General features: G+C 35.6%; 1 protein-coding gene across 3 annotated transcripts in view; it reads left to right on the top strand.

The window, feature by feature from the left end:
- LOC149783152 (uncharacterized) overlaps window positions 1-24991 on the top strand; it is a 197264-nt gene that overhangs the window by 167037 nt on the left and 5236 nt on the right. The window contains exon 1 of one of the 3 annotated variants that reach the window (XM_089931385.1): window positions 13267-13491. The exons of the other annotated variants lie outside the window; for them this stretch is intronic. The gene's annotated coding sequence lies outside the window, so the exon portion shown is untranslated. Of the gene's footprint in view, window positions 1-13266; window positions 13492-24991 lie in introns of those variants that run through there. 3 annotated transcript variants of the gene reach the window in all.

Consider the following 24991-nt stretch of genomic DNA (forward strand, 5'->3'; position numbering starts at 1 on the left):
TGTATTCTTGAGTATAGATTGAGAAGCCTGAATGTTATTCTTGAGTATGGAATGATGCCTGAATATATTCTTGAGTATGGATTGAGAAGCTTTAATGCTATTCTTGAGTATGGAATGAGATGTCTGAATGTTATTCTTGAGTATGGAATGATGCCTGAATATATTCTTGAGTATGGATTGAGAAGCTTTAATGCTATTCTTGAGTATGGAATGAGATGTCTGAATGTTATTCTTGAGTATTGAATGATGTGCCTGAATGTATTCTTTAGTATTAATGAGATACCTGAATGCAATTCTTGAGTATGGAATGAGATGCCTGAATGTTATCATTGAGTATGGAATGAGATGTCTGAATGCTAGTCTTGAGTATGGAATGAGATACCTGAATGCAATTCTTGAGTATGGAATGGGATGCCTGAATGTTATTCTTGAGTATTGAATGATATGCCTGAATGTATTCTTTAGTATCAATGATATGCCTGAATGCAGTTCTTGAGTATGGAATGAGATGCCTGAATGTTATCATTGAGTATGGAATGAGATGCCTGAATGCTATTCTTGAGTATGGAATGAGATACCTGAATGCAATTCTTGAGCATGGAATGAGATGTCTGAATGTTATTCTTGAGTATTGAATGATATGCCTGAATGTATTCTTTAGTATCAATGATATGCCTGAATGCAATTCTTGAGTATGGAATGAGATGCCTGAATGTTATTATTGAGTATGGAATGAGATGCCTGAATGCTAGTCTTGAGTATGGAATGATATGCCTGAATGCTATTCTTGAGCATAAAATGATATGCCTGAATGTATTCTTGAGTATGGAATGAGATGCCTGAATGTTATTATTGAGTATGGAATGAGATGCCTGAATGCTATTCTTGAGTATGAAATGATATGCCTGAATGTATTCTTGAGCATGGAATGATATGACCGAATGTATTCTTGCGTATGGAATGAGATGCCTGAATGCATTCTTGCGTATGGAATGAGATGCCTGAATGTATTCTTGCGTATGGAATGAGATGCCTGAATGTATTCTTGCGTATGGAATGATTTGCCTGAATGCAATTCATGAGTATGGAATGATATGCCCGAATGTATTCTTGCGTATGGAATGAGATGCCTGAATGTTATTCTTGAGTATTGAATGATATGCCTGAATGTATTCTTTAGTATCAATGATATGCCTGAATGCAGTTCTTGAGTATGGAATGAGATGCCTGAATGTTATTATTGAGTATGGAATGAGTTGCCCGAATGTATTCTTGCATATGGAATGAGATGCCTGAATGTTATTATTGAGTATGGAATGAGATGCCTGAATGCTATTCTTGAGTATGAAATGATATGCCTGAATGTATTCTTGAGCATGGAATGATATGCCTGAATGTATTCTTGAGTATGGAATGAGATGCCCGAATGTATTCTTGCGATGGAATGAGATGCCTGAATGTATTCTTGCGTATGGAATGATTTGCCTGAATGCAATTCTTGAGTATGGAATGAGATGCCTGAATGTTATTATTGAGTATGGAATGAGTTGCCCGAATGTATTCTTGCGTATGGAATGAGATGCCTGAATCCTATTCTTGAGTATGGAATGAGATGCCTGAATGTTATTATTGAGTATGAAATGAGATGCCTGCTTAATATAGAAATTCATAAAAAATGACACATGAGTGAGGTCAAAAAGGTTTGTAATTTTGGATAAGTATTATGAAACACAATCTAATTATATGACACACTTGACCTGACACGTCTACTGAAGTTCTTATAACAAAATGGTCATGCACCCCAGCCACTACTGTATACATACATTGTTCACATCGGAAGGCACCCCAGCCACTACTGTATACATACATTGTTCACATCGGAAGGCAATTTGCAACAGCACGTGGTGCTCAAAGTGCAAACGCAATCCCTTTCCCTGGGTGATGCTTTTGAAAAACATTGTCTACTATACAGCTTGGTGCAATTCAGAAATGTTGTAATCCAAGCCGTTTTTGAGATATTCTTCTTGCCCTGAACCCATGTGTTTACTGCTATGGGTGGCTAGCTCTACTTCCTAGCCGACAATTGGTATTTCACCGGCTGCACACTGTGCAGTGAGTAAGGGAAGTGTACATGCCTCACGTCAATTTCAAGAACAACACAAGCCTGAAACACCTGGTTCACAAATATATCCATCTCTTTAATTATTACAAAATAATAGCTCAAAAACTCACAGCGTACCCTTAACTTAAGAAATTTGCCAGGGGCCAATATGCGAAACTGGCTACTGTCACTTTACTTAATAGGGTGGTATCTGAATAAACCAAAGACGCTGATTCCCAGAATCACGTGTCTTTACCCGTCCAGTCACTGAGGATGGTTGAATGCTTCTCCCAAACGTTTGCCAGGAGGCAAGTGCGTATGATGTATCGGCTATGGACAAGAGATTATTTTCCAATATATTTTCATACTCCATCATAATCTCCACTGGTAAGTTATACTCTTTTTCTGATACAAATTTTATGGCCAAAATCAAAGCCATTAATTTGAAACATACAACTTATATGGTCCGCTATCACTTAAACCCGCAATATCCGATGATTAGGACAGAAGTTATTTCCGCACAAACTAAAATAATAATTCATAATCCAACATTCTTATGCGACACCACATCCCACGCCAAAAAATAATTTTAGTAACAAATATTCACTTTTTGGAAACAACAAAACTGCAAATATGTCATTTCATGCATAATAAATGAAATTATATTTAAAATAAAATGCAAACATAACATTTATATCATTATCATTAACACAGTTACGTGCAATTATTTATAGCATATGAGATGAAATCCTTCTGATACAGGGAGAAACCTAGAAATTATATGCGGCCCGTTTTACGTTTTCTCTTTTAGCATTGCCTCGAATAAAAATAGGATCAGAGTCTCATGAATCCTGCCTAAATAAAAAATAACATGTTGAATAGGCCAATTGCCTTGAAATATTCTATCCCAAAAGTCCGAAGTTTAGTACAGTTTTTACTTTATTGCTGACATAGCAAAACCCACCAGAAGTATGCAATATTTCACCACTACCACCTCTGCCATGTGTGACTGTAGACTGATAGTCTTGTTGCTGTTAAATGAAAATGGTTTACATATTTATGACTAAGTGACAGAAACTTAATGGAGAAAAGACGAGGATGCTCCGAATTAATAAAGAGAAGTTAGAGTACGTTTTTAGTAAATTTAAGTACTAAGACAATGAAAAGTGTAACAGATGCAGATTCCAGAAAAATAACTTTCCCTTAACATACTCAGTTTACACCCTAATAACCACTCAAAGTGATATAATAGTTCTAACCAGCAATCTTATTTACTTCAAAAGAATGCATATGTTTGGCTATAGATTGCTTCAAAACAACGTTATACGTTAGGTAATAATTTTACTTCAAAAGAACGTTATACGTTAGGTAATAATTTTAGTTCAGAACAACGTTATACGTTAGGTATTATTTTTACTTCAAAAGAACGTTATACGTTAGGTAATAATTTTAGTTCAGAACAACGTTATACGTTGGGTAATAGTTTTACTTCAAAATAATGTTATACGTTAGTTAATAATTTTTCTTCAAAACAACGTTATACATTAGGTAATAATTTTACTTCAAAGGAAAGTTATACGTTAGGTAATAATTTTACTTCAAACGAACGTTATACGTTAGGTAATAATTTTACTTCAAGAGAACGTTATACGTTAGGTAATAGTTTTACTTCAAAAGAATGTATACGTTAGGTAATAGTTTTACTTCAAAAGAACGTTATAGATTAGGTGATAATTTCAATTTGAAGATTTTGGCTCTTTTCCTGTCTATGATTACTGACTTACACCTTGCATATCATGCTAATTTCTAAATTTAGGTTTCCCTCATTCATGGAGGTGATAATGTTGATGAAATATGTTGACGGAAAACGGATTAAACAACAATTACCAATTTAATTTGCTTAATATATATGTTCTAAAATTTGGACTTTGTATAAATGTAAAATACTAGACTATCTTGTTAATGTATACACAGATGCTCTCTGCATCGACACTGGATAAGCAAGCAATAGCTGGTTATTTATTTTTTATTTAATGTTATCACACGATTTATTGTCTCCCTTGGTTATGCACAGCCGTTTCTGGATACAAACACTTGTTAAGCAAAAGCTTAATGCGTGCGCATTATTTCAAAAACGATAAATTGAGGATTTACCGCCACTTAGGCCCAGAAAATCTGTTTCCTCAAAATACAAAGATAACATTCTTAATAAAACCAGATATTATATTTACCGATTGAGAATTAATATTTTTCAAATTACATTGTCCAAGTATGAATATTCTTTGCAGAGGAAGAATTTTTCGTTAAACTTTTTAAGTCAGGTACTAAACAGCGTGACCACTTTGAAGATGTAATTATTAGTTACGAATTTTCCTAACACATTTGACCAATCGGAATTATTATAGTAGGTACCGCGAATTTATTATCGACCCAGAATATCCTTGTAGGTGTCTCCCAATAGAAAATTAAGTACTTTCTACTGAAATGTATATAATTAAGCACATACGTATTTTGCGAGATATTCATCACAATGGTGGCAACCGACCAAAAAACAAATGTCAAACTGTCTAATTTCATACACAGTCGGCGGTAATCATGGCTTGATTCGATTCCAGCATGGAACGGATTATAACTATAATTTATTGTACATGAAAAGATCTATAGCTCTAGGTATGACAATACCAGCTGTTGCATATAATTAGGTCTACATGTTTAGGTATGACTATATCAATTGTTGCATCTACGAAAATCTTCAGCTTTATGTATAACTATATCAACTGTTGCATATAATTAGGTCTACATATTTAGGTATGACTATATCAACTGTTGCATATAATTAGGTCTACAGATTTAGGCATGACTATAATCAACTGTTACATCTACGGAAACCTACAGCTTTAGGTATGACTATATCAGTTGTTGCAAATAAAGAGGTATACAGCCCTAGGTGTGACTATATCAACTGTTGCATATAATTATGTATACGGCCCTAGGTGTGACTATATCAACTGCTGCATATAGTTGTCTACAGCCCTAGGTGTGACTACATCAACTGTTGCAAATAATTATGTCTACAGCCCTAGGTGTGACTATATCAACTGTTGCATATAATTGTCTACAGCCCTAGGTGTGACTATATCAACTGTTGCATATAGTTATGTCTACAGCCCTAGGTGTGACTATATCAACTGTTGCATATATTTATGTCTACGGCTCCATATATGACTATATCAACTGTTGCATATAATTATGTATACGGCCCTAGGTGTGACTATATCATCTGCTGCATATAGTTGTCTACAGCCCTAGGTGTGACTACATCAACTGTTGCAAATAATTATGTATACAGCCCTAGGTGTGACTATATCAACTGTTGCATATAATTATGTCTACAGCCCTAGGTGTGACTATATCAACTGTTGCATATAATGTCTACAGCCCTAGGTGTGACCATATCAACTGTTGCATATAGTTCTGTCTACAGCCCTAGGTGTGACTATATCAACTGTTGCATATAATTATGTCTACAGCCCTAGGTGTGACTATATCAACTGTTGCATATAATTATGTCTACAGCCCTAGGTGTGACTATATCAACTGTTGCATATAATTATGTCTACGGCTCCATATATGACTATATCAACAGTTGTATCCAAAGAAATCCAAAGGTTTATGTATGGCTATAATCAATTGTTGCATCAAAGGAATTCAACAGCTTTAAACATGAGTATCAACTATTGCATGTAAATAAATATAGTTTTAAGCATGTCATTACTGAGATGTTGAAAAGAAATGAACACTTTCAACTGGAAATTTAATATATCAAGAGAACAATTTAAGAGACAGCATTGCAAAGCTTCAAAGCAAAAGTCAGAGAAAGTTACTATTATATGAAAGATTGAAAAAATGTTAATTCTTGAATTGGGTTCGACCACTGCCACAATTATTTCGGAATTTAAGTATGACTACGTCAATCTTATTCAGTGTAGTATATTTTTTCTCTCACCAGAAATATTTCGTAGATCTCGTTCTACGGTAATATTAATATTGTTCTCGAACATGTACAGGGCGCAGTGCTTGTTAATTATTCAATTTGAAATATATTGAATAATTTTCACAAATGCTAGACAATCTATAAAGCAACAACAAAGGATGAAGAAAACCAGATTGACTGGTACCTGTCGATTTATTACGCAAAATGCGTTTCTTGTAATGTTAGTGCAAATTCAAAGTGTCACTCGAGTTCGATTCCTCTCTCACAGGAAGAAAGAATGCCTCTTTCCATAAATTGTCAAATAATATTTTTGCTTTGTTTGGTATTGTTTTGTTTATATTTATATTTTCTTTCATACATCCAAAAAAGGCGCTCAGCTGTCTGACAGGGTTTTATTATTCAAGTTACACACACACACACACACACACACACACACACACACACACACGGGTCAGTTACACAATTAGACGTCAAGGTAATAATCAGGTCAAATTACACAAATGACCAGACAAACATATTCAGGTTGTCACACGCATGCATGCTAAGTTACACATACGAACGCTTAGTTACATATTTCAAGGTCAGGTTGCGCGTATACACAGTTGAAGTCACTTGCAAAAGCTACGTATGCACATATTTAATTAAATACACAGACACAAAAGGTAGGTGACACATATTCGGTTTATTCGTTTCTAAAGAGAGGTAACATTCCAGAATATAGTAAGACACGTATTACGTTTCGTGTAATATTTACCCTATCCATGCATTTATCTAATTTTATATCTGTAAGAATGTGTACATATGCATACGTAACGTATGTATAATGTATGAGTGTTTACATCAATACGTCTGTTGGTATGACTGCCCATCTGATTCTATAAAATTCAATTATACCTTTTCTCAAATGAAATCAATGCAGTTTTTTTGTATATGAATTAATTGTATAGGGTTACATCATATACAAATTATCGATTTATGTATGCTAATAACCATACATACTAACATAGTTATTCGGTTTACATCAACTTAATTTTAGCATTAACTTAGTATAGTAACGGCAGTGGTAGCTTGAATACTCAATTAAAAAACTATTACAGTTGTACAAATAATTAAACGAACCAGGATGTGTACCTTGATTGGATTTTGCGAACTAATGGCGCAATAGCGCTATTATTGAAAATTTATTTTTATTTGTTCCTTGTAACCAATGGTTTGCGACTGAAGTTTCTTATTTGTTTGCTCTTTTTTTTCCCCTTTATAGTCTAAATTCATTTTTAAAAAAAAGCAAAATAGATGTCTTGACTCTAATTAGTGGGGGAATTTTTAATTTTGGATCTTTTCACTTGTGTGAAAGCGATTATCAAGTCAAGGCGGATTATTTCTCATATTGCTTAGGCGAAGTGTATATCATCTATCCGGCATTCACATTCGAATCACCAGAGTGTATGTGTGTGTGTGTGTGTGTGTGTGTGTGTGATTTGGACTTTTAATGTAGCATTAACAATTGTTCAATCACATCCCTATGATGTCTCCAGTGTGGCAGTTTATTGTGATGTCTAGCACTGGGGCATCATGCTGCAGACATGTAGTGTGATGTCCCACCCTGTCACATTATCCTGACACCAGGCCGACCAGTCCTAATACTAACCTCTTAATACTGAGCGCCTAGATAGGCAGCTATTAGGGAATCTTCATCAGTGATAGACAGAATAATGTATAACTCCGAAGAATCTTCATATCGCTCAATTAATCATGAGAAACAAAAAGCCGGTAACTTAGAGGAATTTTATTTTTTATTCATTGTTGTAAATTGTACTGATAATCTTTAGATTTTGAATACGTGACTAGGGTATGTTTTAGTGAAATTAAAGAACGCATAGTTGATTAGGATATATAAATAGATGCTTATGTTGTCTTGACAGTTACTAATAATACATTTATTAGTAAATACGTTTACGAGATTCAGCTTTCTTCCTATTGGACAAATCGTTCAAGTGATATCTCCGAAGGATTGAGCTAGTTATTATTGGATGAATTAGGTCACATGAATGGGTATCTTGAAACACTAGGACGAGCAGTAAGTTCCGTCACGTTGGAGAATGTTGTGAAATATAGTAATAGTAGAAGACGTATTTAATAAGAGAATCGAGCACTCCATATGCATTATTTTTTTTGAATGATTCCTAATTCTTGTCTCCTTGTATTTCATCAAGTCTGTTGACGTACTTTATGTTGTACTGAACTATTTGTTTTTTTAAAGAACAACGATTGTTTGAACTGTACAGTGGAAATAGAAAGTGCTAAGTGTTTTTTAACCATAATATTCTGGAACCATAGCTAATTATACAAAGAGTTCTGGACAACACGATTTTTACAACGTCACGATTCTTGGCGGAATATTGCATTTCAGGGATTGTAATTTATACTGAACCTGTCATTAATTTGGTCTTTCATAGAACTTTTTCAGGATTAGTTTGGATTCACTTCATAATACTATACGTTCCTCTCACATTTTCATTTATAAAATTGTTAATTAAATTATTTGTTAAGTTTTACAAAACGTTTTGGTTTTGTTTCTTTTTGTTACTTACCAGAGATTTGTAACAGTTGAAATTGTACAAGGTAAACACTTCATGTGAAAAAATGTATATTTCATTGAATATTTTGTATTAATAGATGATATATCTTCTTTGTATAATGTCTATGTGAGGTTTAATGCGAATGTGATTAGATATAATTAGAGCAGGATTAGAAGGTACAATCTTTGCACCGACAGCATTAAATTATTTAAAAATATTCTTTTTAACTATGGCTCTGTACATATTGTGAATAATAATGATATACACTCCACGTTGAACGGATATTAGTATTCACACTCACAAGCAAATGGGTTGTGGGTTTGACTCTGACCTAGACCATCGCCCATTGACACAGTTGTGTATATTCTGGCAAATAATGGTTATTTGCTCCCAGTGCCTCAATACGAAGGGATAATTAGCCTTTACAATTAAATACAATCAATATATCAAGTATTCACAACATTTTGGCCTTAGCAGAAAACTTGTTTTGTCATTATTATTATTGTTGAACAGGCATGAAATAAGCACAGGCATGCAAATTATTTTTTCTGGGGTGGGGAATAATAATGGGGGCCTGGGCAAAACTAAAATTCAAGGGTCACACACACACGCTTGTCATGGTAAAACGGATTCATTTTGGGGGTGGGGTGGGGCAAACACCCTTCCACTATAATCGCCCTCTTCCATTGATCGCTCATTTGCTAGGTATATTTGTGGCGAGGGGTATGGGCTGACAACCAATAACATAGCAAGATAAAGATGTATACATATTTTACCCTTGCTATCTCTCGCGTCTGTACAAGCTTCTCTCGGGCTACATGTTGTTCGCCCTACCGTAACCCTTCGTGTTTGTTGATCTGATGTTCACGGACTCAGTTATCTGGCGAGAAAACACGCTTGGTACTGCATTTGGCAGGAGTCGTCTGATTGTCATAATACCAAGTTACTCTATGATTTTATAGACGGTATCGAATCGTCGTCTCTCAACTAGTCACTGCAGGCTATCTCGCATGTCACTGGTCGGATAACGCACGGTACCATCTACTGAAAGCAACTAACAATGAAAGCAGAAATGCACAGTTTCCTACAGCAAGTCACTTCCGCTTTGACTTACGGAAATTGCCGAGCGCGAAATCGGCTAGGAAAATTTTTCTTGTGCGATAAGAAAATCGATGTTTTCTGGTCATTATTTTCATTAATGATGAGGTATTTGACATAATACCTTTACAAATCACATCTAGAAGATTAAATTTATAATATAAATAAAAGTTTTGTGAGCACACTAGTAGACATTTAAATGTAAATTCGTGTGTGGCGAAATCTTTGTATAACTTGTATGTGTAGTATGTAGGTAGGTTTATCATTTATCTATTTAGCAAAGAAAATTCAAAGATAGTACGAAAGATGTCTTAAGTATCTTTGGTTGTCTTGCCTTTACAAACGGTGTATAAACATTAAGAGAATAATGTACATTTGATAAATTGGCCTTAGGTGTGTTGTTACTAAATCACACACACATACACAATTTTCTAGTGATATTAAATATTAATCACACCCTTTTGTATCGAGATGTTTATGCATGTGTGTGTGATTTGGATTTTTAACGTAGCTTTAACAATGTTTCACTCATATCGCTATGAAGTCTGCAGTGTGGCAGTTATATAGTGATGCCTATATCTGGGGCATCATGTCGTAGACATATAGAATGAGGTCCCACTCAGTCACATTATCCTGACACCAGTCCGACCAATCCTAACACTAACTTCTTAATGCTGAGCGCCAAGCGAGGCACCTGTTAGTACCATCTTTGAAGTCTTTGGTATGACTCGGCCGGGGAGCGAACCCACGACCTCCCGTATCTGAGGCGGACGCTCTATCCACTTGGCCACCGGAGCTGTCTCGAGATGTTTACGAGTTTCGCTCTCCATAGTTACCATCCAGTAATAAATATGGGACAGTAATAAATATGGGACAGCATATTATCATACAGGTAAGTATATTTTTATTTCGTTCACTACTGAATTTCGGGTTAAGGCAACAATTGCACCAACCGCTCTCTTCTCGACCATGCGCATATCTATAAATAATTAATGCTTTTGTAATACACAGGCACTTCGGAATTTGTGTGACAAATATATAATTTCACATTAATATTCACATAAAAATGAAATGTCCAGAAATATGGACAAAGTAAACTCTGAGACGGCCTATGATACTTGAAGTCAGTTGTGACGTCAAGACTTTATATTTGCATACGTTATATAGATAGAAAAGGACATAAGGACACGGACCAATCTCTCTCTCTCTCTCTCTCTCTCTCTCTCTCTCTCTATATATATATATATATATATATATATATATATATATATATATATATATATATATATATGTTGATGGTTTCGCATCGAAATTGACGCTAGCGTGATATGAAGAACTAAAAACACGTGAGGAATGAAGAAACTAGTATAATACTCTGTTCCTTTGAAATTGATGCATATATCAATGATACAAATCTGCTGGATGTATGCATACACATTTAAATTTATTGCATAAGACACTTGTAAAGCTGAGTCATATATCGGTCTGGTGAATTTGTATGAAGACGAAACACTATATTGACATAATCACCGTGTTCACTTGATATATCTCCCACTAATTGAACAGGCTGGGGATCAGTGCAACAAAACTATTCAAAATAAACGTACTAGAGATGCATTGGAGTATAAGACTCTACTCAAAATACAGGCAGATAGATATATATTGGAATATATGGCTATGCTCAAAATACAGGCACTAGCGACGTATTGGCGTATTGGAGTTTATGACTATGCTCACAATACGGGCACTATATATATATATATATATATATATATATATATATATATATATATATATATATATATATATATATATATATATATTGGAGTATATGACTATACTCAAAATACAGGCACTATATATATATGTGTATATATATATATATATATATATATATATATATATATATATATATATATATATATATATATATATACATATATATATATATATATATTGGAGTATAAGGCTATACGCAAACTACATCCCGGCCTTTTTTTTCTTTTGACTACACCCCCCTTCAGGTCCCCGCACCACCGACACTGGACCCATGTTCACACTACCAGGTTATGAGTATATAAAATACAAATACAATTTTATTTATTTATTTATAATTTTATTTATTTATTTATTTATTTATTTATTTATTTATATATTCATTTATTTATTATTATTATTATTATTATTATTATTATTATTATTATTATTAGATCTTATTTTATGAGAAACTGTAAATGCTACGAGATTTGATTGTGCTCGCTTCCCACTATGATTTTCCTCTTCGTTTGCTCAGGTATTTGTGAAAACTACGACATGAAGTCCTGACAATATTGCTATATTACAAGAAGGACGGAAAGAAGTATATTCATCCTCTGTTCATTTTTAGCCGTAGTAATTCTTATATGTTTATGGACCTCTCTTAGAATGTAATCTACATTAGGCACGTAGACCGTTTGGGACAGTCACCATAAGGCAAATAGTTCGTCTAGGACATCCACAACAAGGCAAAATCATGTTATGACAGTCACAATTATGTAACTAGGAAGTATGGGACAATCCCATGCAGGTTAATGGTCTATTTAAGACAGCCACAGTTAGGCTTATAGTTTATCTGAGACAGTCACAATTTGGCAAATCGTCCATTTTGGACAGTCGCAATAAAGTCCAATAGGGACAGTCAAAACCGTATGTATACGTGTGTAATACGTGTTTAATAATCACAGATGTCGGAAAGGTAAACCCAGATCGACCTAAACATTATATACCTGTAGATCAGGCACTACAATATATTTATAATTATAAACGAACAGCGTAGACCTTGATGTCTCAACCACACTGAGTGATGGCAGATTTGGGTCTGTGTTGTTCCAGAAAGGCCTGCTTTGTACATGGAACTATACGGTAAAACTACGTTCATTTCCACTGCTGATAGTGCTTACATAATTGCTATTAGAAACGTTCCGCCTAGCAGCTTCTCTCAGATAAAGATTGCCAATCAAGGGTAAAGATAAAAGGAGACCCCTAAAATGTTTTACTATGCAGAGAAAAGGTATCCCTTTGAACATTCTGAGACATAACAACTTTAGTTCTTAATGTGATCCAGTACAAACTAATCCACAATGCTACAGCCAGTCATCATCCCCCAAACACCACCCAGCCACCAAATTCTGTTCAACGGGTACTGAAAAACTAATCGTCTCGAGAAAGCGCTTGAAGTCGCTTTCTCTGTCTTTCTGTCTCTGTCTTTCTGTCCCTGTCTGTCTGTCTGTCTGTCTGTCTCTCTCTCTCACATTTAATATGTTGCGCAATATGCCTCTATTTGCAGTCTGGTCTCATTTATAGGCAGTATCAATGTTGCATATTTCATACAGAGCATATGACAAAGAAAACGCAGCGGTTCAGCCTGGCTGTTACATATTCTTTTTGCTGAATAAATTCCCCACTTGCACTGACAAGCGTGACGCTCATTGAATACCACTTGCTTAAAGTGTGATACCCAGTTTACATTCTTCTCAGCGGTAGGACCCCGTATCGGGTAACACCTGAAAAATGTAATATGAGGTATTTTCCTTCAGTGACTGAATACACGTTGCACAAATTAAGAAGTTAGCATTCTACAGCGTAAAAGGACTGCGCGGAAACATGCGATTACTTTCATAACATGCTAACAAACTTTATCTTTGAATCTGTTGCGAAGGACTGTCTACAACAAAGAGAAGGTACTCTCTCTCTCTTTCTCTCTGTCTGTCTCTCTCACTATCTCTGTCTCTCTCTCGTAGTGAAGATCAACGACACTATATTATGTTATTTGTTGGGGGGGGGGGGGGGGCACATATGTGTAAAGACTCTTAGATCGTCCCAGAACGGAATCCATTACCTGGTACAAATTAAACTTTTAAAAATTAAACTATTCGTTAAAACGTAAGGGCTCGGATGAAAGGTCAGTCTAGAACCGAACATTACAATATATGTAACTAAGATTATAAGTTTATAACTGTGACAAGTGACTGTATCAAGCGACGGTATCGGAATTAAAGGAAACCAGAAAACGCTATGTTTTAGTTTACAAGTAGTTATCTATTTTCTGCATTTTTGTCACTCTAAGCAACGATCTATTAGTTAAATCTATTGTCCTCACCGACACCCACACACTCCCAAACACACACACACACACACACACACACACCTCTAGATTTGTCTATACAACTCTTAACTTTCGTCGAATGACCATAAATAACCGGAGTTCAGATGTATTTTTGTGTCCCACCACGAATGTCAAGAACATAACGTTACCCTATTTCGTCCGATAGTCCGTCCGTCACACATAGATTAAGTTTTACACTTCGTTGATTTGCTAATTTTATTGCATTTTCAACACGTTACAGGTTATTTCGTGCAGATAAAATGCAAGCTATAGTCTTTATCCCAAGGATCTGCGTTTAGACACGTTGAGACAAAATTATCGTGTTGTTTGGTCGCAGTCATTCAACCTTTTTGTGAATGCATCTTCGTATGTGTATTAGTTTAATATCAGTTGTAGATCACAGTGACCTATAATTAAAACCTCAATGAATTCGCTTTAAATTCTGTGTTCAATTGAGATTATGAAGTGTTTTTACATGCCATGTTCTGTAACTATTTATGTTGACATGTCTTTGTGAGTGCAGCTTTATTCTACATAGATTGAACAAACTAAAGAGCAGATACGAACAGATTAAGTACGTTTTCCAAAAGTGAAAAGATCATATTTACAATGAAGCTTACGTGTTGCCTTAACATATGCACAATAATCCAACTCGAAAAATAATGCGTACTCGGATCTTTCAGTATGTTGTAAATTATACGTCAACGTAGTTATTTATGCATGTGACTGTTGATTAATCTACACCTTAGTTGTCATCATAAAACTTTCAGATGATAAAAATCGACCTCTAGGGTCTCTTGCATGGGTAGAGCGGCTCTATATAGGGCCAAGAAAAAAGAACATCTTGTCTAATTATTTTCCAGCTCAAGGAGTAGTTCAGTTTATTTTCGTCCAAGAGGTGGCGCTTACATTGTGACATCATAGTGCGCGGCATTCAATCCGATTCATACCGGATCACACCTATTGGTTAGCCTTGTTCAAAAAATGTCAAAGAACTTTAACAATGCTTTTTGAAACGTCATTTTGCTGTGCTAGATGTATGCTATACAGTGTTAAACCTTGTTGATGTGAGGTAATATCAGAATCTGCGTAAAGACACGAGATCTTATAGTTAGCAGATCTGATGGACTTCGATACGAGGTATTGGTCTATTTGATACCCATTCAAATTGCAGCTTAACTATTTATGAAAGTGGAAAACGTCATTCGGGAAAATATCATTTCTGACTGTAAATTTCCCAAATCAAATATGAGTCGCTTGATCTGTTAGACTACTACTACTACCACACACACACACACACACACACACACACACACATATATATATATATATATATATATATATATATATATATATATATATATATATATATATATATATATATGATGCGAGTCAGTTTTGTTAAGCTTTCTTCTGTCATCCTTTCAAACAGAATTAAATAAGTGCAAGTTGCAATGTTCCATCATTTTCACCTGTTGTGCAATGTGTACCTTCTGTGGTTTATCGTATCTTACTTTAATATGGGATGTTTTATCTTCATAAATATTTGTTTGTTTTTTTTTTGCTACGGTTTTATAACTTTACCTTTGGTTGGCACCACGTGGCTTTTCATGCGTTGATGTTATCTTAAACGCCAGTACATACGCACGTACGTACGTACGTACATACATATAAACATACATACATACGTACGTACGTACGTACGTACGCACGCACGCACGCACATACATACATACATACATTACGATATGGCGTTAATTTTAAATGCTCTTCTCATCTCTCAACGCCATCCTTCTACCGTTAAAAACAGTGTTTAGCAGAAATCAATTGCAAATGTTATGTACCATTCTTTTATCTCTACATACATAAGACAGTATAAAACATTTTCGAAAATATTACTGCAGTTGAAATCGATCTATCTATCTATCTATCTATCTATCTATCTATCTATGTATCTATCTATCTATCTATCTATCTATCTATGTATGGATATATATATATATATGTATGTATCTATGCATCTATCTATGTATGTATCTATGTATGTATGTATGTATGTATGTATCTATGTATCTATGTATGTATCTATCTATGTATGTATCTATCTATCTATCTATCTATGTATCTATGTATCTTCTATATATCATCTATCTATCATTTATCTATCTTCTATCTATCATCTATCTATCATCTATCATCTATCATCTATCTATCATCTATCTGTCATCTATATATCTTCTATCTATCATCTATCTATCATCCATCTATCATCTATCTATCATCTATCTATCATCTATCTATCATCCCTCTATCATCCATCTATCATCCATCTATCATCTATCTATTTATCATCCATCTATCTATCTATCATTTTTCGTCTATCATCTATCATCTATCTATCATCTATCTATTTTTCCTTCCTGTATTCCATGTGCGTGCTTGTCTTTGTAGAAAGGTAAATCCGAGTAAAAAATGGGATGTTCCGTTTGTTTGTCAATCATATGTCTTTGTGTGAAGCGTTGTGGTGGTATTATTTGTAACACGGAAGTGACATGAAATATCTTTGGGAAGCGTGACAAGAATATTAACGTTTTGTCTGAGTCAGACTTTCACCGTCTCGTCTCTAATCATGGCTTTTATTTATAACACTAAGAAATAGTTTTCCAACCTTGTTAACAAGGTATGTGATTAGATGAATGTGATAATAAAACATAGATGTTTGGTTTCAATTAAAAATGGACAGTCAGCTCTTGTCGTATATTTTTTGTGTTGTGACATATATCTGACTAAACATCTAGCATCTACCGTCAATAATGGAACACACTGTAATCTACCCGGGAAAAAATGTAAATGGATAAGCTTCCATAGTTGGAATATCAGTGAAATCACAACTTTGGTCATATCAGTATCGACCCCTTAATTGCACTTTCGACACACACACACACACACACACACACACACACACACACAGGTAGTAAAACTGCAGCTGTAATTCCTGGCGTACGTAAACGAACATAGAGCAGGAAATAGCCAAGTCATCCATCAAAGTCCAGGACTACAAGTGAAAAAGCCAGGTGGTTAAAAGTGATCACTCGGTTTCAGCGACTATAACTACCGGCAACCAACACGACATATCCGTACGCAGCGGATGTTAGGCAAGAAACAAGCCAGGAGACCAAAACCTCGCGGATGTAGGCGAAACCAACTGCTAAGAGCGTAAATCCCCGCTGTCTACTCTACATAGTGTGCTGATAAAATTACATTACTGTATGATTTTTTCATTTAGATTTTGCAAGATGCTTTTAATTACAACTCTTTAAAAAGAATGCATTTTACCTTTCCAACCCACCGTCTCAAATTAAACTTTAATTCCAGCGCTAATTAGGAAAATATCACTAAATTATTGAAGGGTAACTAATACCAGTTGACTTTTTTCGGAAATTTTATATGCACTATGTACACCAAATTCCAAACTTAAATAAGTAATTATTTTTATCTCGTTTGATTATTAGAATTCAAATATGCGGTCAACACCTTATTGTCCGTTAGGGACAGCCCGACTAAACAAACAATAAATAAATAAAAACAACAACAGAAAAACAAAACAACAACGTATAACTGGCATTTCAACTCATGATTTCGCTGCCGCGTTTTTTCCATCTAGGAAAAGCTTTCGTAATTTGGCCCTAACGGACATTTTGCCAGCTACAATTCATTTAGTGCGCTAAGCGTACAATGTTTTTAAGCAGTTTCGTATGGCAAAATGTCCGATATACGTTTTCAATTCAACATTAGTCAATATACTGACCGAACATGACTATAATGCGAATTTTGCCCGAACAGTGGATTCAGATATTCTGGTGTTTATCATCTTCAGAGCAAGATGATAATACGAAAGCGAGATGGTTTTAAGAAAACATTGAGGTAATTATCTTAATAGTAAGGTATACCAGAGGGGAAGTGCCTGGAATGGCGTTCCACGACTTATGCGGTACTAAAAGATCAAAAAGGGACTAATTGTTTATCGTTAACAAGAGTTATCGAGTACCGATACCAATCCCTGTAAAATCAGAGTACAGACAACAAGGGGATAGATTCGCTACCATAGCTGTAAATATTTATAGTAAAAGTCAAACAGGTCGTGTAGGCATTCAACACAGATTATTCCAGAAACGGGTGTCATTTTTAAGAATTTCATTCTACACACCTTAAGTGTCAATTATTCATTTCATGTGGATTCTTATACATCCATCTTCCTTTGGAAGGTCATTATTTAGACGCCCCGTGAAGTTCATAAAGCAAAATTAATGCTAAAAGTACGTTGACAGTTTTGGACAAAATGAACCTAAAGGTACGAATGAGTACAATCCGGATTGAATGTCGCTCGCAGTGATGTCACAATGAAAAAATACGCATATTGATAAACAAATTCGAACTACCCAATATTGTGACGATTCTACTCGTAGTTTATTGTCCCCATGTTTAGCATATGGCGACCATTGTGAAATACCATATAGATCGATCATTTTCATCTTGAAGTTACTTGATGACATTAAATGTGAAGATCATTCGTGATAACATAGAATTTTTAAAACAATCATATAAAATTTAAAAGATTAAATGTTCAGACATGACCCGTGTGACTTGTACTATAGTTTATGCACGCCCCCTCCCCCTTAGACGTCACATACCATTTTAATTTTCATATTCATAAGGTCCTAGTCCACCGTAAAAATCATATAGCTTTGCGCATGCTCCGTACATAATTGATATGATACAAGTGTCTTACCCACACTGATACTCATGAAGACTATATGACAAGTGGACTGGACGTAATGAAACATTCCCCGTAAGGTGCATACGTCAAGATTACTCTGACAGAGTATAAGCGTCAAAACTATTTTTACTTGTATAACTATTCGACTCGGATCTTCTAATGTATTACGAATAAAGAGTTCGCTACAGATCACGATTATTACAAATCTTCATGCATCTTGAAGAGACTTAGACTGGTTTCTGTTTCTGCTTTACAATGTGGGAAAATAATTCGATATTACTGCGCATGCTAGTCCTAAACACTTGCGCCATGAGTGTTGTACATACTGAGTGTACTCATAAAGTAGAAATTATATACTTTTAAAATTGATCACACCATCTTGTTTTCACAGCAAGAAAAGTCTCCAAAGAAATAACATAAATAAATCGAGACGCCACCACAAGGATTGCTTATTATATAGGGTGTTAATGAAACAGTTACATTGTACCACACACTTTGAAGTTCATACTAAAATTGGGGGGGGGGGGCCTCAGGGTGTCAAAGTAGTCCTGCCTTTTCCGATCGCTGCTATCGCTTGATATGTAAACAAGCTTGGCAGTAACCTCCGTGGGTTGGTGGTTCTTACCGGGGTTTACCTGGGTTCATCCTCCATGAGTTGTTCTGGTCACTATTTATGGTATAACGGTACCAATTGCGCAAGTCCAGGTGGGTGGAGCTTAAGGTGTATGGAACATTGTATTCAGAATTAAAGAACAACACTAGCTGTGATTGGTGCATTATGTAAGAGTTGTACTTTCTGTTTGGCTTAAAAAAATGTTGAGCCTCTTGGCAACATGTGAGTTTGTGTTAATTTCTATCTAGATCATATTTTGTATTTTTTATGATTTTTTTAAAATATGGTACACATGGCTGAAAATGTGCTTGTTGTGACTAGATAAATCTTACCCCTGTCTAGTTCCAGTAGAGTTATCTCTCTTAAATGCAATGGAGTACCTGGTTATGTCATTGTCAAATTGACAATCTAGCATTGTTCTATATGACAGTGCGTGACATGCATGCCCAAGTAGGACAGAAAGTATATTTCTTTCACAAAACATTAGCATTGAGGTATATGGAAAAACAATTGGTATCCTGTTACCTTATGGTGGCGCTCACCAGATAATATATACTTTTGAGAGAGTGACGTATGTAAGGTGAAGTAGTTCGCATTTAAAACATGCACAGTGGAGAGAATGTTTGCATACCTCTATGCTACATTAATGTAATGTGGATGATATTTCTTTTGGATATTGTACTTTTGGAAATTTTACATGATTTAAGCACACTGCTAACTAAAATGACTGCTCCCTTGTGTTAAAAAATCAGTCTGAATTAGTCTAAAGTACACTATACATAGCAGCTATTAAAATAGGGAAAATGAATTTTGCCAGACTAGACAATACCAGCTTCTGAAAGTGCAATGAATGAATTACCAAATATATAAAATGTAAAAAAAGTTATCGGCTCTTTTTTATACAATTGACCTCTGAATTTCAGGAAGTGAAAATGACCAAGTAGAGCTAGCACTTTTTTGAGAGGTGCACATTTGAAGTAAGGCCAAGCTGTATACTCTATAACCCATAGTACACCCATCAATCATACACCAACATAAAGGGAATTAAAGGTTCTTTGCATGATACCTAAGATATACTAGGTCTTTTTTAAATAGCCAGTATAACCAGTGAGGAAAGCCGGGGACATTCTTTTTCTTTAAAATCCTAACCCTATGCAAAATGCGAAACTGTATAGCGCCACGTTAAAGCCTATAATGCGCTGAGAATAGCATTAAAGAAAACGAATTGACCAGACGAATGATATATGCGTTGTGGATATAAAACTATTTCCGAAATAGGTAGAAGTCACTTCGTTTCGACCTTGACCTTGAATCAGAGGAAAGTGGTTTATAATACCATAAACTAGTGTATGATAAATGATGCTACATTATATTCGAGTTATTTGTATAACATCTTAAATAAAACAGCACGGCTTGAGTACTTTGAGGTTCAGTGAGGCAGTTAAGAGAAAGGCTGAGTATGTGAAATAAAAAAAAAATGCACACAGAGACAATGAACAAAGATGGATTTTGTCAGGACATGCGCAGAGAAGAGAAATAAGATCAGAGCGATTGATTCGATTCCCTTGAACTTCATGAATCTTCGATCATTTAACTTTAAAGTATAATCGATTCTGTTATATTCGGTACTGACATTTCAATTTGCGATATGAGACAGCAAGACAATTCAAACGCTTTAATCAACTTAGTCCAGTAGCTCGGAAATCGGACCTGAGAAAAGAATGTTTATTTTATTACTGGGTTATTGATAATAGCCAGAGTTTCGCAAATTCGAGAACCATTTAACCTAATGCAGATGCAATGATTACGAGATTTGAAATGTAGAAATGAAATACAAGCATTACGAATGTATAGCTGTTATGCAGGTGATGCTAAATACACTCCCAATTTTCTCTTTACAAAATAATCATGCAACTATATTTCAATCTGAAAAGCTATTGAGCCTGACTGCAAGCTAAATGAAAGTAGTTCAATACTCAACTACTCTTTTATCCTTCAATTAGATAGGGACAACGTATTCAGTGTTTCTATTTAACATCAGCATCGATAAAACAAATGAAATGTAATAAACGACTTATTATTATTTCCATGCTAGAAGAAGCAGGTGTAGTTTGGAGAAAAACATACGTTTACTGACAGAAAAGAAACCCACATGAGTTCATGAATAGTTTATTATCAGTACATGGATACGTTAAAACAACATTATTACAAGTTTAGTGTGTGAGTTTTTTGTGGGGCATGACTCAGTGTTGTAGACATCGAGAGAAAGAACAAAACTACTATCTGAAATGGACTCGCCCTACTTAACCAGTACCTACTTTTACTGACCAGCCCAAGTATGACTGATCAGCACCTTTTCTGACTGACTAATACTTATTCTGCCTGACCAACACCTATTCTGAATGACCATTCCTTATTCTGACTAAAACATAACAATTTTGAGAGACCGTTACGCATTCTGACTGATCAACGCCTATTATGCGTGACCATCCGCTCTTCTGACTGACCAAAATATCTTCTAACTGACCATCACTTATCCTGACTGACTAATAACCATCGTTGTTGTAGTTGTAGGGTTTAACGCTATTTTGCAGCACAATATAGGCTATACATGGCGGCCATTATAATTGGTGGAGGAAGAACCCTGGAAAACCCCGGGGAGAACCACCGACCGACGAGGAGCTACTGGCAGGCTTTCTCACGTACGAACGTTAACCGAGGCTGAGACTCGAACTCACGCAGATAGAGGTGAGATGGCAGTGATTCGTAACGGTGAGCGCTTTAGAACACTCGGGGCCCCAACCATCATTGTCTGATCACCACCTATTTTGACTAACCAGCACCGATTTAATTAACACATACTGTGACTCATTAATATCTATTCTGACCGACTAATACCTACTTTAACCGACGTTCGTCTACTCCGACTGACACAACCAATTCTTCTCGCACTGCACATGTTCTGAATGACCAGCACATAATGTAAGTGACCAGAACTATTGACTTACACCTATGCACGCAAACTCATAGTTTGACAATATCCAGTCAAATAAGTATGGAGTTTGCAAAATGTCACTGTCTTACATAATGTGTTGATAGCAATTGCGATTCTGAATTTAGAAGCGACGCCTCTTTACCATCTTTAGAGAGTGGAAAGAACAACGGTAATTTCGAGTCTGTATTTAGAACCAACATGTGTCTACTGTTTTTCACACATGGACACCTATTATCACTCATCAGCTCCTACCTTTAGTGACCACAGCCTGTTAGTAATGACGAACACCTACCCTGACCGACCGACATGTATTTGTATTTGTTCTCCATTTATATTTGTTGAAGGTCTAAGCAAATTAAACGATATGTCTGTCTAAACTCGATATGCAAGCAAATTGACTAGTATATTAATTTCGAAGGACATTGTACATATACACAACTATTTTAAAGCAAATATCACCTGTATGATATTAGCAGGGTTTACGACGGATTTTTTGGGGCCCACGTTAAATGTTGTTGTTGTTGTGTGATTTAACACCATTTTTCAGCACACGATAGGCTATGCATGGCGGCCAGTATTAATGGTGGAGGAAGAACCCGGGAAAACCCAAAGAAGAACCACCGACCCACGAGAAGCTACTGGCAAGCTTTCTCACATACCCACATTGGCCGAATCCTGGACTCGAACCAGCGCAGACAGAGGTGAGATGGCAGTGATCCGTAACGGACAGCGCTTTAGACCACTTGGCCACTCGGGGCCCCCACGTTAAATGAGTTTTAACGATAAAGTAAAACCAAATATCCAGATATTTTGCGACTTAATAATGATTTGACTCGTAGTTTGGCATTGCCACGTTTTCGTTATGATTCTCTCTATCTCAAAACAGCTAAAGGCACTGTTTATAGATTGTGAACGACAGTTACATTTCGGACAAGTCCATATAAAATACGCACGCCATTATTTTCTACAACTTCTTTGTAATTACTATATAAAATGTCAATCCACGCAAGTAGTGTTTAGGCTGGTAATGTGGCAAACATTTAAGTAGTAAACAAAGGAATAAATGGAAATAAATAAAGAACAAAAATAAGCAAAATAATATAAAAGAAGCAACCACGCGCGCCAATGATATAACAATAACGAGCTACCATCAATCTTTGTCAAATTCTACGTTATTGAGATCTATATCATGCTAGGAGTGAATGAACCAATATTGGCCTCAAGTTTAACTTTAAGGGTATCTAAACAGCCTATTTGTGGACAGTCAGACTAGATACATTAAATCACACTTGTAAAGTGTGTTTCAAGTAAGTTTCATATTTCTGTTTGATTCTGTTATGCTTTTCATGGGTTCTGGGGATTGCAATCACACGAATATCACACTTTATCAAGAACAAGGTTACACGATTTACATTTGCACCCACGTTTCTTGTCCCTTAATAATAAATTGGGAGTTACAGTTGCAATCCTTCGTTTTCGTCTAAAGCAGGAAACCCAAAAGACATAATTGATATGCAATGAGTGCATGCGCTTGTAAAATAGTAACTTTACGCGTAACTAGGGATAAAAGGGGAGGTTAATATTGTCCATGGCATTGAATGAATGAATGAATGAATGAATGAATGAATGAATGAATGAATGAATAAACGAATGAGCGAGCAAGCACTGTTTACCGGTCCCATGCAACTAATAAGGGGGAGAAGAGCTATAGTACGATCCTAAAAAGCAGACACTCTTGAAGATCAAATATTCGTCCTTGCAAAGCACTAAGTTGTACTAAACAGTGGACCCGTTTTACGTTATGCAACTTTACAGTGCTTAAGTACAATGGAATAAGAACGAATATTACCATGGGACTAGAAGAGATCATTAATCCGCATGGACCATCATCACGTATCTATGACATAGACAAAAATTAACTATCGTCCAAACTGGAATGTCGCCTTTTAGCACCCGAAACACATTTACATATCTAACATGCGGGAAGATGATTGCGAGGAAATTTTGAAAGAAGTAAATTGACTGTCATATTAAAGGTTGATAAATACATGTCCCCTAGAAAATTCGACCTAGTTTAGCAGTGACTTGTCTGATTCCGTGTTTTTTCGAGTTGCAATTACATTGTCAGGCCAAGCTTAACATTATCATTTCTTAATCACTGATTGCATAACAACTGTAGAGTCAGGAATAGTTTATCACTGACTTGTCTCAGTATGTATTAACTCGAGTAGCAACTATATTATCAGGCATAGTCACGCACCGACGTGTCTGACTATGTGATTGTTCGAGTAGCAGCTATAGTGTCAGGCACATCATATTGCATTGACGTATCTGAATATATGTTCGAGTAGCATCTACGATGTCAGAAAAAGTTTAGCATAGCACTTACTTCTCTGAATATCTCATTGTTCAAGTAGCAAATATATTGTGAGGCATAGCGTGGCACTAACGTGTCTGAATACGTGTTTGAGTAGCAACTACTGTGTTAGGCATAGTTTAGCATTGACTTGTCTGAATATGTGTTTGAGTAGCAACTACTGTGTTAGGCATAGTTTAGCATTGACTTGTCTGAATATGTGTTTGAGTAGCAACTACTGTGTTAGGCATAGTTTAGCATTGACTTGTCTGAATACGTGTTTGAGTAGCAACTACTGTGTTAGGCATAGTTTAGCATTGACTTGTCTGAATAC

This window comes from Sinohyriopsis cumingii, chromosome 14, assembly GCF_028554795.1.
Source record: "Sinohyriopsis cumingii isolate HCF-2022 chromosome 14, ASM2855479v2, whole genome shotgun sequence".
Taxonomy (NCBI): Eukaryota; Metazoa; Mollusca; class Bivalvia; order Unionida; family Unionidae; genus Sinohyriopsis; species Sinohyriopsis cumingii.